Here is a 12,876-nt window from a genome sequence, read left to right on the forward strand (position 1 = left end):
CCCTGTTAAATAATATGCATGTCTCTTCATATCCCTCTTTCTAAGCCCAGCAGCCACTCCTGCCTGAATCCTGAAATCACTCTACTGTTCCTTCTGGAATTTACAGTTATCAGCATAACCAGTATATGCTTAACTTCTCCCCTGGAAGTTCCTTCAACCCACTCACCCAACTGAAAACTGCGTCCCGGGACAGGACTTCCCTAGCACTCATCTCAGTGGTGACAATTTTCTTTCCTTCTTCCCTCTTAGAGCTGTATTGTTCCATGATCTTGACTTTGTAACATTAGCATACCCTGATTTTTTTTTTTTGTTCTCCAATTTCTTTCCTTAAGTGATATCATTTAGCTTTGTGGATTTCATGTAATATGAGAAGGTTAAACCATAGCAATTGCCAATATACTTTGATTTAATAAAGTCTGATGCAACAAGTCCAATTGTTTATGCAACCCTTCTAAGTTAGATGGCCTAAAAAATCTCAAACTCACGATGACTAATCTGAAATCTTTCTTGTTCTTTCTCAAACATCTGCTTCTTCTACACCATTCCCTCTAGGACTATACAAAAAAAGGAATCAACACTGTTCCCTCTAATGTCCTACACCGAATATATCAGGAAATCCAGCAAGCTCTACTTTTGAAAACGCACTGATAACTAGATTATTTTCACTACTTTGCTCACTATCACCTTGCTCCAAGCCATCATTAACTTCTGCACAGATTAATAAGATTAATGCAAAGAAAAATGAAATGGAAGAAAACAAAGTACCCCACACTTCATTCTCAAATGGAAGCTTTCCTTAACCTCACTGACGCTTTGGGTCCCTAGACAGATTCTGTCACTATCTTCTAACAGTAAGAATATCTATATTGACTGAATCTGGTTAAGTGCTAGGTGGTATTCTTTACTCCATTTTACAGGAAAAACTAAGGCTCAGACACCCTAGTTAATACACAAGATGACTCAGAAGATAAATCAGTTCTTACTTGGCATAGCTGCACTGTTCATGACTTGAGTAAAAGAAGGTTGTTATTTGAAAAATTGGAGGAAAGTATGGACAGAATATGAAAGTGAAAGGATTTTGGGAAAGAAGACAAATGAATGAGTGAACATATAGGATGTTTGATTTCAGAGTTATCTGGAATTTCTTGATTACAACATTCACTCCTGTAATCAATGCATAGACCAATAACTCTGTCCTAGTCATATTGTGTATGGCAATCCACTCCAGTATTCTTGCCTGGAGAATCCCCATGGATAGAAGAGCCTGGTGGGCTACAGTCCATGGGGTCGCAAAATGTCAGACTGGCCTGAGCGACTAAGCACAGTCATAATGTGTAAAGGCCTCCAATGCCAGTTTGCATTATCACTAAAATGATGGCCAAATGATACTAAGCAATACCCAGTCATTTCGTACAAGGTGGAGATAGAATTTGCACTCAGATAGTCTTAGCCTGGACTTACACGTAAAGTGTAAGTGTACTCTCTGATGTCTTTATTCCTTATACAGGAGTTTCTACAGTACCCCACTATGTGGAAATTACTCATTCTATGTATCCTATTACCTGTGAGACTATCAAAGCCTTGAACATGATATATTAAAATCTGTATTACTAGAATAAAATACTGCTCTTATACAACAGTGCTAACTACAATGAAATGAATTAAATTACAGTAACCTATTTTGTTGCATGAATATTCTGTTTGAAAATCTGAATGGAAGGATAGTAAATCTAATTTTAATTAATTTATTTACTTTTCTTTTTTGGCCATGCCAAGTGGAATATGAGCTCTTTATTCCCAACCAGAGATCAAACCTGCACCCTTTCATTGGAAGCATGGAGTTTAACCACTGGACCACCAGGGAAGTCCCCTAACAAATTTCTTTTTTAACACATCTCTGCAGTGATTTTGCATGCGTTTCTTTGTTCTTATGCCAATGTTAAATTCAGAAAATTCTGATATAAAGCATAACTTGAATGCAATTCTGGTTCTGAGCTCAGTTGCTACCTGAACCCTCTTTTCTCATCGACATAGTGCATTTTCATAATGCATAAATAACCCCCATGGAGAACAGTACGGTCGTGACTGAGTTCATTCTTGCCGGGATAACTGATGACCCACAACTGCAGATCCCACTCTTTCTAGTGTTCACGCTCATCTGCCTCCTCACTCTGGTTGGGAACCTGGGGGTGGTCACGCTGATCCTGCTGGACTCTCGTCTCCACACCCCCATGTACTTCTTCCTCGGCCACCTCGCTCTGGCGGACGTTGCTTACTCCACAGCCGTCACTCCCAAAGTGATGGCGGGATTCCTCACAGGAGACAAGGTCATTTCCTACAGTGCTTGTGCCGCTCAGTTTTTCTTTTTTGTTGACTTTCTTGTTGTGGAAACTTTTCTCTTGTCCTCAATGGCCTATGACCGTCATGCAGTGGTGTGTAAGCCACTCGTTACACCAGCATCATGACACCGAGGGTGTGTGCCCGGATGGTCGTAGGATGCTATGTCTCTGGCTTTCTCGAGGCCTCCATGCACACTTGGAACACATTCAGTCTCTCTTTCTGCAGATCCAATGTGGTTGATCACTTTTTCTGTGATGTTACTCGCGTCCTGGCTCTCTCGTGCTCAGACAGCAACAGAAGTGAGACGGTATATTTTATTCTGGCAGGCTTCAATATCATCTGTACTGTTACGGTCATCCTGATCTCTTACCTGTTTATCTTCGTCACCATTCTGAGGGTGCGCTCATCTGAAGGACGCCAGAAGGCCTTTGCCACCTGTGCTTCCCACCTCACTTCCATCTCCATCTTCTATGGGGCCGGCGCCTTCATGTACCTACAGCCGGGCTCCCGCCATTCCATGGACACAGACAAAATGGCGTCCGTGCTCTACGCCGTGGTCATCCCCATGCTGAATCCGCCGATCTATAGTCTGAGGAACAAAGAGGTCAAGAGTGCCTTAAAAAAGGCTGTGGGGACTTTGAGAGTGAGCTCATGGTTGCTGGGGGTGAGAATGAGGGGGAAGGGATGATCAGGGGGTTGGGGATGCAGATGCACACACCGCTGTATTTAAGCTGGAGAAAGGGCCTACTGTGTTTGCACACGGAACCCTGCTCAGTATCGTGGGCAGCCGGGCCGGAACGGAGTTTGGGGGAGAGTGGATACATGTACTGTACGGCCGAGTCCCTTCACTGTTCATCGGAAACTATCACAACATTGCTGATCAGCTATATCCCGATAAAAAATAAAAGGTAAAAAAATAAAATAAACCTAAAATAGCTGTGGGGAAGGCAAAATCTTCGATAAGACATATATTTTAATTATGTATATACAACAACAGTATGGTTTCATACAGGTCATATCAAGCTAGGGGAAATACTGACTTGTTATGTCAACAATTATAAAAATGTTTTTACATCCTTTCTCAAGTTCTTTTTAAATCTAGAAAGCAAATGTGTTGATAAAATGAGATCACAGGAATAATAACATTGGAAGAATCAATCATGAACCTATAATTCATATTTTTAAATTTCCATTTTAATTACTTTTACTGTATATTTGTTTCTATGATCATCCACAGTTTCATAAGCACATTTATGCTCACCTGCATATTTAAGTACATGCTCACATGTACCTTATTTATAAAAATCTCGTGCAACACACACACCTATATGTGGACAGAAAAATGAGTTCAAGAGACAAATAAGATCCACCTTTTTTTAATACTATAATTTGAAACCATAGTTTTGGTGTCTGATAACACATTCTTAAATATAAACATGTATATTTTTAAATAGAAATAGTCATTTTGTATGTCATTTTATTTAAAAACTCTTTATTTGAAACTATTTCATTTAATTAATGTTCATGCCAATCATCCTTGCTATAGGTTATTACTGAGTGCTTTTATTTTATTCTTTGTTCAATGATAATAAACATCAAATGGGCATCTTTATCTCAATTTTTGTCTTTATCAACTCATTACCCAAAGTAACATCTTTATGTGATTATTTTAATGAAAAAAGCATTGCAGTATATAAGACAAGGGAGATAGTAATGTAAGCATATTTTGACTTACTGAAGTAAAAATAACATTTAGTTTTACAGTCAGGCTTGACTCTGTCTTCAGATGCTCATCTCTGGACACATTTTATGCTCCTTCGTTGCCATGTACAATCACGTCACCAACTGATAGATCACCATTCAGGCTCAAAACAGAGGCTGCTGTGACTGTCCTTATGGATCTCTAAGAATAACATAGCCTAGTTTTTAAAATTTTTTTTATTTTTTTATTATTTTTTGGTGTGCTGTGTCTCCACTGCTGTGGGAGTTTCTCTAGCGATGGTGCATGGGCTTCCCTTGTGCAGAGCAAGGGCTCTGGGGCATGTGGGCTTCAGTAGCTGGGCTCAGTCAGTGCCTTTCCTGAGCTCCAGAGCATGGGATCAATAGTTGTGGCACACGGGCTTACTTGCCCTGGAGCTGGGGTCTTCCCAGACCAGGAATCAAATTCACATCTCCCGAATTAGCAGGCAGATTCTTTACCACTGAGCCAGGAGGGAAGCCTTAGCCTAGCTTTTAAATTGGGAATATTTGAACACTAAGAATCGATCAGAGATATGATAATAGTTTTAAAGATATCTCTTAAAATGAAAATTGTGCCAATTTAAATGATTCTAAAAAGGATTTCTTTGACTTATCAATTCCCTGTGTATTGTTTTCTTCTGTGAATATTTCTTTCCATGCTAAATGATTTAGAACACATATAAAAATATATATTTATTTCAAAACAGTGGACTCATACATGGGAAGAATGAAATACATATGCTTTCACGTTAGGTCTTGAACCTAGTATTGAGGGCTCCTGTGGTGTGACTTGATGTGCCAGCATGTCCTGTTAAGGAATGACAGAGATAGTTAAATGTATATCTCTCAGAACCAAATAGACATTGGTTCTATCCCTGGGTCAGGAAAATCCCCTGGAGAAGGGAATGGCTACCCACTCCAGTTTTATTGCCTGTAGAATTTCATGGACAGAGGAGCCTGGCAAGTTACAGTCCAAGGGGTCACAAAGAGTCAGAGTTGACTGAATGACTCACACACACACACACACACACACACACACACACACACACACACACCCCAAATGAAAGACCACAGCAACAGATTGTCTCTAATGATAGGGACAGTTTTTCCTTTTGGAGAAAAGGATCCAGAATCTTCATTTTCTAGGAATTTTCTTTGTGAGGTGCTAAGCCCCTCTGGAGTATTTCAAGTGTGAAGTATCATTTTGCCTACATACTTTGCAGATACCAATGTAAAAACTAAAATGTTGAGTCCCTTGTTAAAAATGTATGATAATTTTAAGTTGGCAAGAGCAGAGCTTTAAGCTCAGAGCAGGACCTTTATCTAAGCACAAGGTCTGTGTGAAGTCACCAAATTCATGATCAGGAGGCCAGCCCTGAAGAGTCCTCCTCATCTTAGGTATAATCTTTTAAAAATTCCCAAACCATTAAGATTTAAAATTAAATTATTCTCCACATTTTAGGTCATCATGAAAATGCAAATTAGAACAACAATGAAATAATACCTCACGTCTTCTAGAATGGCCAATGTGCAGAACACTGCCAGCTCCAAGCGCCACTAAGGACGTGGAGCACCAGGAGCTCTCATTCACTGCCAACAGGAAGGCAGACTGGTGCAGCCTCTTCGGAGAACGCTTTGTCAGTTTCTTTTAGTTTTATTTTTAAAATTAATTTATTTATTTTAATTGGAGGCTAATAATTTTGCAATATTGTAGCGGTTCTTGCCACACATTGACATGAATCAGCCATGGGTGTACGTGTGTTCCCTGTCCTGAACCCCCTCTCACCTCCCTCCCCATCCCATCCCTCTGGGTCATCCCAGTGCACCAGCCCTGAGCACCTGTCTCATGCATCAGCCTGGACTGGAGATCTGTTTCACATATGGTAATATACATGTTTCAATGCTATTCTCTCGGATCATCCCACCCTCACCTTCTCCCAGAGTCCAAAAGACTGTTCTATACATCTGTGTCTCTTTTGTTGTCTGGTATATAGGGTCATCGTTACATCTTTCTAAATTCCATGTATATGCGTTAGTATACTGTATCGGTGTTTTTCTTTCTGACTTACTTCACTCTGTATAATGGGCTCCAGTTTCATCCACCTCGTTAGAACTGATTCAAATGAATTCTTTTTAATAGTGGAGTAATATTCCATGGTGTATATGTGCCACAGCTTCCTTATCCATTCGTCTGCTGATGGGCATCTAGGTTGCTTCCATGTCCTGGCTATTATAAACAGTGCTGCGATGAACATTGGGGTGCACGTGTCTCTTTCAGATCTGGTTTCCTCGGTGTGTATGCCCAGGAGTGGGATTGCTGGGTCATATGGCAGTTCTATTTCCAGTTTTTAAAGAAATCTCCACACTGTTCTCCATAGTGGCTGTACCAGTTTGTATTCCCACCAACAGTGTAAGAGGGTTCCCTTTTCTCCACACCCTCTCCAGCATTTATTGTTTGTAGTCTTTTTGAAAGCGACCATTCTGACCGACATGAGATAGTACCGCCTTGTGGTTTTGATTTGCATTTCTCTGATAATGAGTGATGTTGAGCATCTTTTCATGTGTTTGTTAGCCATCTATATGTCTTCTTTGGAGAAATGTCCATTTAGCTCTTTGGAACATTTTTTTTTGATTGGGTCTTTTATTTTTCTGGAATTAAGCTGCAGGAGCTGCTTGTATATTTTTGAGATTAATTCTTTGTCAGTTGCTTCATTTGCTATTATTTTCTCCCAATCTGAGGGCTGTCTTTTCACCTTGCTTATAGTTTCCTTCATTGTGCAAAAGCTTTTAAGTTTAATTAGGTCCCATTTGTTTATGTTTGCTTTTATTTCCATTACTCTGGAAGGTGGGTCATAGAGGATCCTGCTGTGATTTACATTGGAGAGTGTTTGCCTATGTTTTTCTCTAGGAGTTTGATAGTTTCTGGTCTTACATTTAGATCTTTAATCCATTTTGAGTTTATTTTTATGTATGTCCATCATGCAATTTTTATCACACTGTCTCCTTCCACCTTCAGAAACCTTTGGAGTCACTTGTGGAAGATGTCAGTATTAAGTGTAACAATGAGAAGGTATGGTCTCTCTTCATCTCTTAGAAATAAATTACTTGGAAAACCACTCAGCCCATATATGATTGTAAGAAAACCAAGAAATAGAATTTCATCTGAAGGTTTACAGTATACATAAAAGAGAAGCAAGATTAGTGTTGGGTGAGCATAAAATTGGGATGCTTGCCTTTTGCTAGATTTTGCTTCTAGTCAGGCTATGACTTTCAAATTCAAGGTGCACGATAGATGCAGGAAGATACTTATCTCCAAAGAGAAAGGAAGAAAACAATCCCCCAGAACCTATGGAAGTCATGTTGTCCGAGGTCTTTGTGACTGGTTCGATGCCCCAGCCTCTGTTCCTTTTCCTGCTCTAATGTCCACGTCAGCAGCTTCCAAGAATGTTAAAATAATTGTTTCTTTATTTGGGGGAAGAGATGGGTTTACTTGAGAAGAAATAACAGCTCTTACACCCCATGACTTTCCTTAGTAGTTTCCCTAAGTACTTGGTCCCCACAGGCATTATTTTAATTAAAATATTCAATAGGCATGGAGCTATGGATGTATTATAAGAGAACTTGTTCCCTAAGAGTTTCTCGCCAGTATAATCCCCTTCAAGACATCAGTCACCAGACCCTTAAATCCCAATCTGGCTTCATTCAAACTCACTAGAGTGAGAGAAACCTGGTGCCCAGGGCAACCTTCTTCACTGATTTTAGCACAAGGTGGTCTTCAGGGTCTCAGAGCTGGAGGCCTTTACCTTCACAGTGACATAGCTGCGGTGCATCAGTCAGGATGACCTTGCATAGCACTGCCTGATAACAAGAGAAATCTTTTCTTAGACTGAGTGATTAGCCGAAGGTTTCACATGTTCCATCTTATTTCATAATCAAACAACTCTATAAAACCTCAGGGGTGGGTATCACTAATTCCATTAAAAAGATTTAGAAAGTGAGGCTAAGTGAAGAAATTCACTTCAGTTTCCATCTGAAACAAGAAATCTAGAATTGAGGAGTTTTGAGGTTTGTCATGGAGTGCAAAGGAGCCCATTTATGAACCAAGGCACCAGGGAAGTTGCTCAGTCGTGTCCGACTCTTTGCGACCCCATGAACTGTAGTCCACCAGGTTCCTCCATTCATGGAATTTTCCAGGCAAGAATACTGGAGTGGGTTCCCATTTCCTTCTCCGGGGGATCTTCCCGACTCAGGGATTGAACCCAGGTCTCCCACATTACAGGCAAACACTTCACCGTCTGAGGCACCAGGGAAGCCCTTATGAACCAAAAGTGTTGTCAAAAGAATGAGATAATTCAGAAGGCAAAACTTGTGGTTACAAAGTAAATTAACATATAGCACAGTGACTGTAGTTAATAAACCTGTACTGCATATTTGAAAGTTGCTAAGTGAGCAGATCTTAAAAATCCTCATCACAGGGAAAAAAACTGCAATTACATGTGGGAATGGATGTTAGCTAGTCTTATGATCAATTTGCAGTTCAAACCAGTGTCCAGTCATTATGTTGTACACCTGATATGATGCTATTTGTCAATTATACCTCAACTTTTAAAAGGTAAATTAAGACTGTGTACAAAGAGGAAGCCATAACCTGCTTCCTCTATTAAGTTACCATGTAATCTCATCTTGTAAACTTGGTTCTTTTAGTGCTATGACTTTGAAATGTAAGAGAACCCCATGGTCCTTTCCCACCATATCTTCTGCCTGCCTTTTGTCTGTAGAAAGACTGTAGCTAAAGAATAAGTTTAATCAGAGAAGTGAGAAAATGCAGAAACAAAGGAAAACAGTCAAGACCTAATAATAATAGTTTAGTCATTAAAAGAAGTCAAGTACCTTTAGTTCCTCCTTAAGTGCTGTAGATAATGTTCTGTTTTGTAGATACTGAAACCTCACTGGGTGGAGGAAGTTAATTGCGTGATGGCCAGGTTGTAGCCAAGACAGAAGCTGCCACAATTTTGAGAACTGGCCTCAAATAAATGGGAACAAGCTGACCCTGGAACTACAGATTAAGTGCACTTCAAACAATCAAGATGACACATATCAGACTTCTGCTGACCAATTTCAAGAGGACTGTCAGAGCTGACTGGGCTGTTTCTGCATGTAGCCCCCTCCCTCCACCTATACATCCCTGGAAATCCCCATTTAAAGCTCCTGCCCACTGATTATCAGTGGGGAAGTGATCTTTGGACATGAGTCCACCCTACCACCCCACCTCCACCCCAGCTGACAGCCTCCAAATAAAGCAACCTTTCCTTGCCTCTTTATTGGCTTTAAAGGGGTGAGCAGCCTGATCGCACTTTTGGTAACAACTGTGGGAGAAAAAATATTAGAAAAGGAATTGTGATTGCATCTTCTTAGGGTAGCTTTAGAAAATACTGATGATTACTTTGCATAACATAAGAGATAACAGAAGCCATTCAGTTTTTGTTTTTTTTTAACAATTAGGAAACAAATGTTTTATGTTATCACATGTTTCATACTTAAATATATATTCAGTTCAGTATATTTTAGCTCAATAAGCTTTTATCTTTATATAAAATTATTGGACTTTGACTCTCAAAGTGATAACTGATACAGTGGGTTGAAATCTGCCTCTTGGTTTTTTATTCAATCCACCTATTGTATGTTTCATATTTTTCCTTTCTTTAGAGTAAGATTACTAATATTAAATAATTAATTTTCCTTCTTTGTCTCTTATATTGCAACTTTCATCCTTTACTTATTTACTTGTACCTTTATACTTTTATTTTTTCCTCAGTGTTAAAGAGTTGTATATTTTGATTGTTTGCTTCCCACCCCTTTTTGCTTTATTGTCAAATATTTTGACTCTACTTACAATTAAAACTTTAGAATTTTCAACATTATTTAAAGCAGTTAATATATTTATTTGTAGCACCAACCTATTAGTCTTTCCAGTGCTTTTTCTAATTTTCTATATTTTCATTTTGAAGCTTTTTTTTTTTTTTCTGGAAGAACTTTCTTTGGTATTCCTTTCAGTATAGATTTGCAGGCAACTGGCTCTCTCAATTTTATTGTGGTAAGAGGTTTTTACTCTGTTTCGTTTTGAAAGATATGATAACTGGCTGTAAAATTCTAGTTTATGAGTTACTAGTTCTTAATACTTATACAGACATCATTCCAATCACTCCTGAACTTGTTATTCATGTTGAGAAATCAGATGTCAGTCCCACTTCTGCACCTTTGAAAGTGTTTGTTTATTCTTTGGCTGATTTTGAAATTTGCTTTTTGACTTTAATTAAATGAAAATATGATGTTGAAATCTGTGTAACATGGAAGTATTTTGGGTTTTCTGTTTTTGTTTGTTTTTAAGTTTGACATTTTGACTGAACACTACGTGGAAATGCCAAAATGTAATTGGATAAATAACCTAGACCTTAGAACAAAGGTCAGGAGAAGAGGTATGGATTTGGAAGTCGTCCATAAATAGATGAGATCCCTGGGGAAGGGCATGGCAGCCCATCCAGTGTTCTTGCCTGGAGAATGCCGTGGAGAGAGAAGCGTGGCGGGATCCATGGGGCCGCAAAGAGTCTGCAGTGTGATTGCGTCAGAGTGCAGTCTTAGCCTCTAGCGTTCGGCAGAGTGGGTCACAGTGTGATTGCGTCAGAGTGCGGTGTTAGCCTCTCCCGTTCGGCAGAGTGGGTCACAGTGTGATTGCGTCAGAGTGCGGTCTTAGCCTCTCCCGTACGGCAGAGTGGGTCACAGTGTGATTGCGTCAGAGTGCGGTCTTAGCCTCTCCCGTAGGGCAGAGTGGGTCACAGTGTGATTGCGTCAGAGTGCGGTGTTAGCCTCTCCCGTTCGGCAGAGTGGGTCACAGTGTGATTGCGTCAGAGTGCGGTCTTAGCCTCTCCCGTACGCAGAGTGGGTCACAGTGTGATTGCGTCAGAGTGCGGTGTTAGCCTCTCCCGTTCGGCAGAGTGGGTCACAGTGTGATTGCGTCAGAGTGCGGTCTTAGCCTCTCCCGTTCGGCAGAGTGGGTCACAGTGTGATTGCGTCAGAGTGCGGTCTTAGCCTCTCCCGTTCGGCAGAGTGGGTCACAGTGTGATTGCGTCAGAGTGCGGTGTTAGCCTCTCCCGCAGGGCAGAGTGGGTCACAGTGTGATTGCGTCAGAGTGCGGTCTTAGCCTCTCCCGTAGGGCAGAGTGGGTCACAGTGTGATTGCGTCAGAGTGCTGTGTTAGCCTCTCCCGTACGCATAGTGGGTCACAGTGTGATTGCGTCAGAGTGTGGTCTTAGCCTCTCCCGTAGGGCAGAGTGGGTCACAGTGTGATTGCGTCAGAGTGCGGTCTTAGCCTCTCCCGTTTGGCAGAGTGGGTCACAGTGTGATTGCGTCAGAGTGCGGTCTTAGCCTCTCCCGCAGGGCAGAGTGGGTCACAGTGTGATTGCGTCAGAGTGCGGTGTTAGCCTCTCCCGTACGCAGAGTGGGTCACAGTGTGATTGCGTCAGAGTGCGGTCTTAGCCTCTCCCGTACGCAGAGTGGGTCACAGTGTGATTGCGTCAGAGTGCTGTGTTAGCCTCTCCCGTACGCAGAGTGGGTCACAGTGTGATTGCGTCAGAGTGCGGTGTTAGCCTCTCCCGTACGCAGAGTGGGTCACAGTGTGATTGCGTCAGAGTGCGGTCTTAGCCTCTCCCGTAGGGCAGAGTGGGTCACAGTGTGATTGCGTCAGAGTGCTGTGTTAGCCTCTCCCGTACGCATAGTGGGTCACAGTGTGATTGCGTCAGAGTGTGGTCTTAGCCTCTCCCGTAGGGCAGAGTGGGTCACAGTGTGATTGCGTCAGAGTGCGGTCTTAGCCTCTCCCGCAGGGCAGAGTGGGTCACAGTGTGATTGCGTCAGAGTGCGGTCTTAGCCTCTCCCGTACGCAGAGTGGGTCACAGTGTGATTGCGTCAGAGTGCGGTCTTAGCCTCTCCCGTACGGCAGAGTGGGTCACAGTGTGATTGCGTCAGAGTGCGGTGTTAGCCTCTCCCGTACGGCAGAGTGGGTCACAGTGTGATTGCGTCAGAGTGCGGTCTTAGCCTCTCCCGTACGGCAGAGTGGGTCACAGATGCGTCAGAGTGGTCTTAGCTCTCCCCGTCGGCAGAGTGGGTCACAGTGTGATTGCGTCAGAGTGCGGTGTTAGCCTCTCCCGTACGGCAGAGTGGGTCACAGTGTGATTGCGTCAGAGTGCGGTCTTAGCCTCTCCCGTACGGCAGAGTGGGTCACAGTGTGATTGCGTCAGAGTGCGGTGTTAGCCTCTCCCGTACGGCAGAGTGGGTCACAGTGTGATTGCGTCAGAGTGCGGTCTTAGCCTCTCCCGTAGGGCAGAGTGGGTCACAGTGTGATTGCGTCAGAGTGCGGTGTTAGCCTCTCCCGTTCGGCAGAGTGGGTCACAGTGTGATTGCGTCAGAGTGCGGTCTTAGCCTCTCCCGTAGGGCAGAGTGGGTCACAGTGTGATTGCGTCAGAGTGCGGTCTTAGCCTCTCCCGTTCGGCAGAGTGGGTCACAGTGTGATTGCGTCAGAGTGCGGTGTTAGCCTCTCCCGTTCGGCAGAGTGGGTCACAGTGTGATTGCGTCAGAGTGCGGTGTTAGCCTCTCCCGTAGGGCAGAGTGGGTCACAGTGTGATTGCGTCAGAGTGCGGTCTTAGCCTCTCCCGCAGGGCAGAGTGGGTCACAGTGTGATTGCGTCAGAGTGCGGTCTAGCCTCTCCCGTTCGGCAGAGTGGGTCACAGTGTGATTGCGTCAGAGT

At 42.5% G+C, this 12,876-nt stretch overlaps 1 pseudogene; it reads left to right on the forward strand.

Annotated features, from left to right (window-relative positions):
* Positions 1-2,063: 2,063 nt before the first annotated feature.
* On the forward strand, positions 2,064-3,028 carry LOC110137911 (olfactory receptor 5B12-like; annotated as a pseudogene).
* Positions 3,029-12,876: the final 9,848 nt, after the last annotated feature.

This window comes from Odocoileus virginianus, chromosome 10 (assembly GCF_023699985.2).
Source record: "Odocoileus virginianus isolate 20LAN1187 ecotype Illinois chromosome 10, Ovbor_1.2, whole genome shotgun sequence".
Taxonomy (NCBI): Eukaryota; Metazoa; Chordata; class Mammalia; order Artiodactyla; family Cervidae; genus Odocoileus; species Odocoileus virginianus.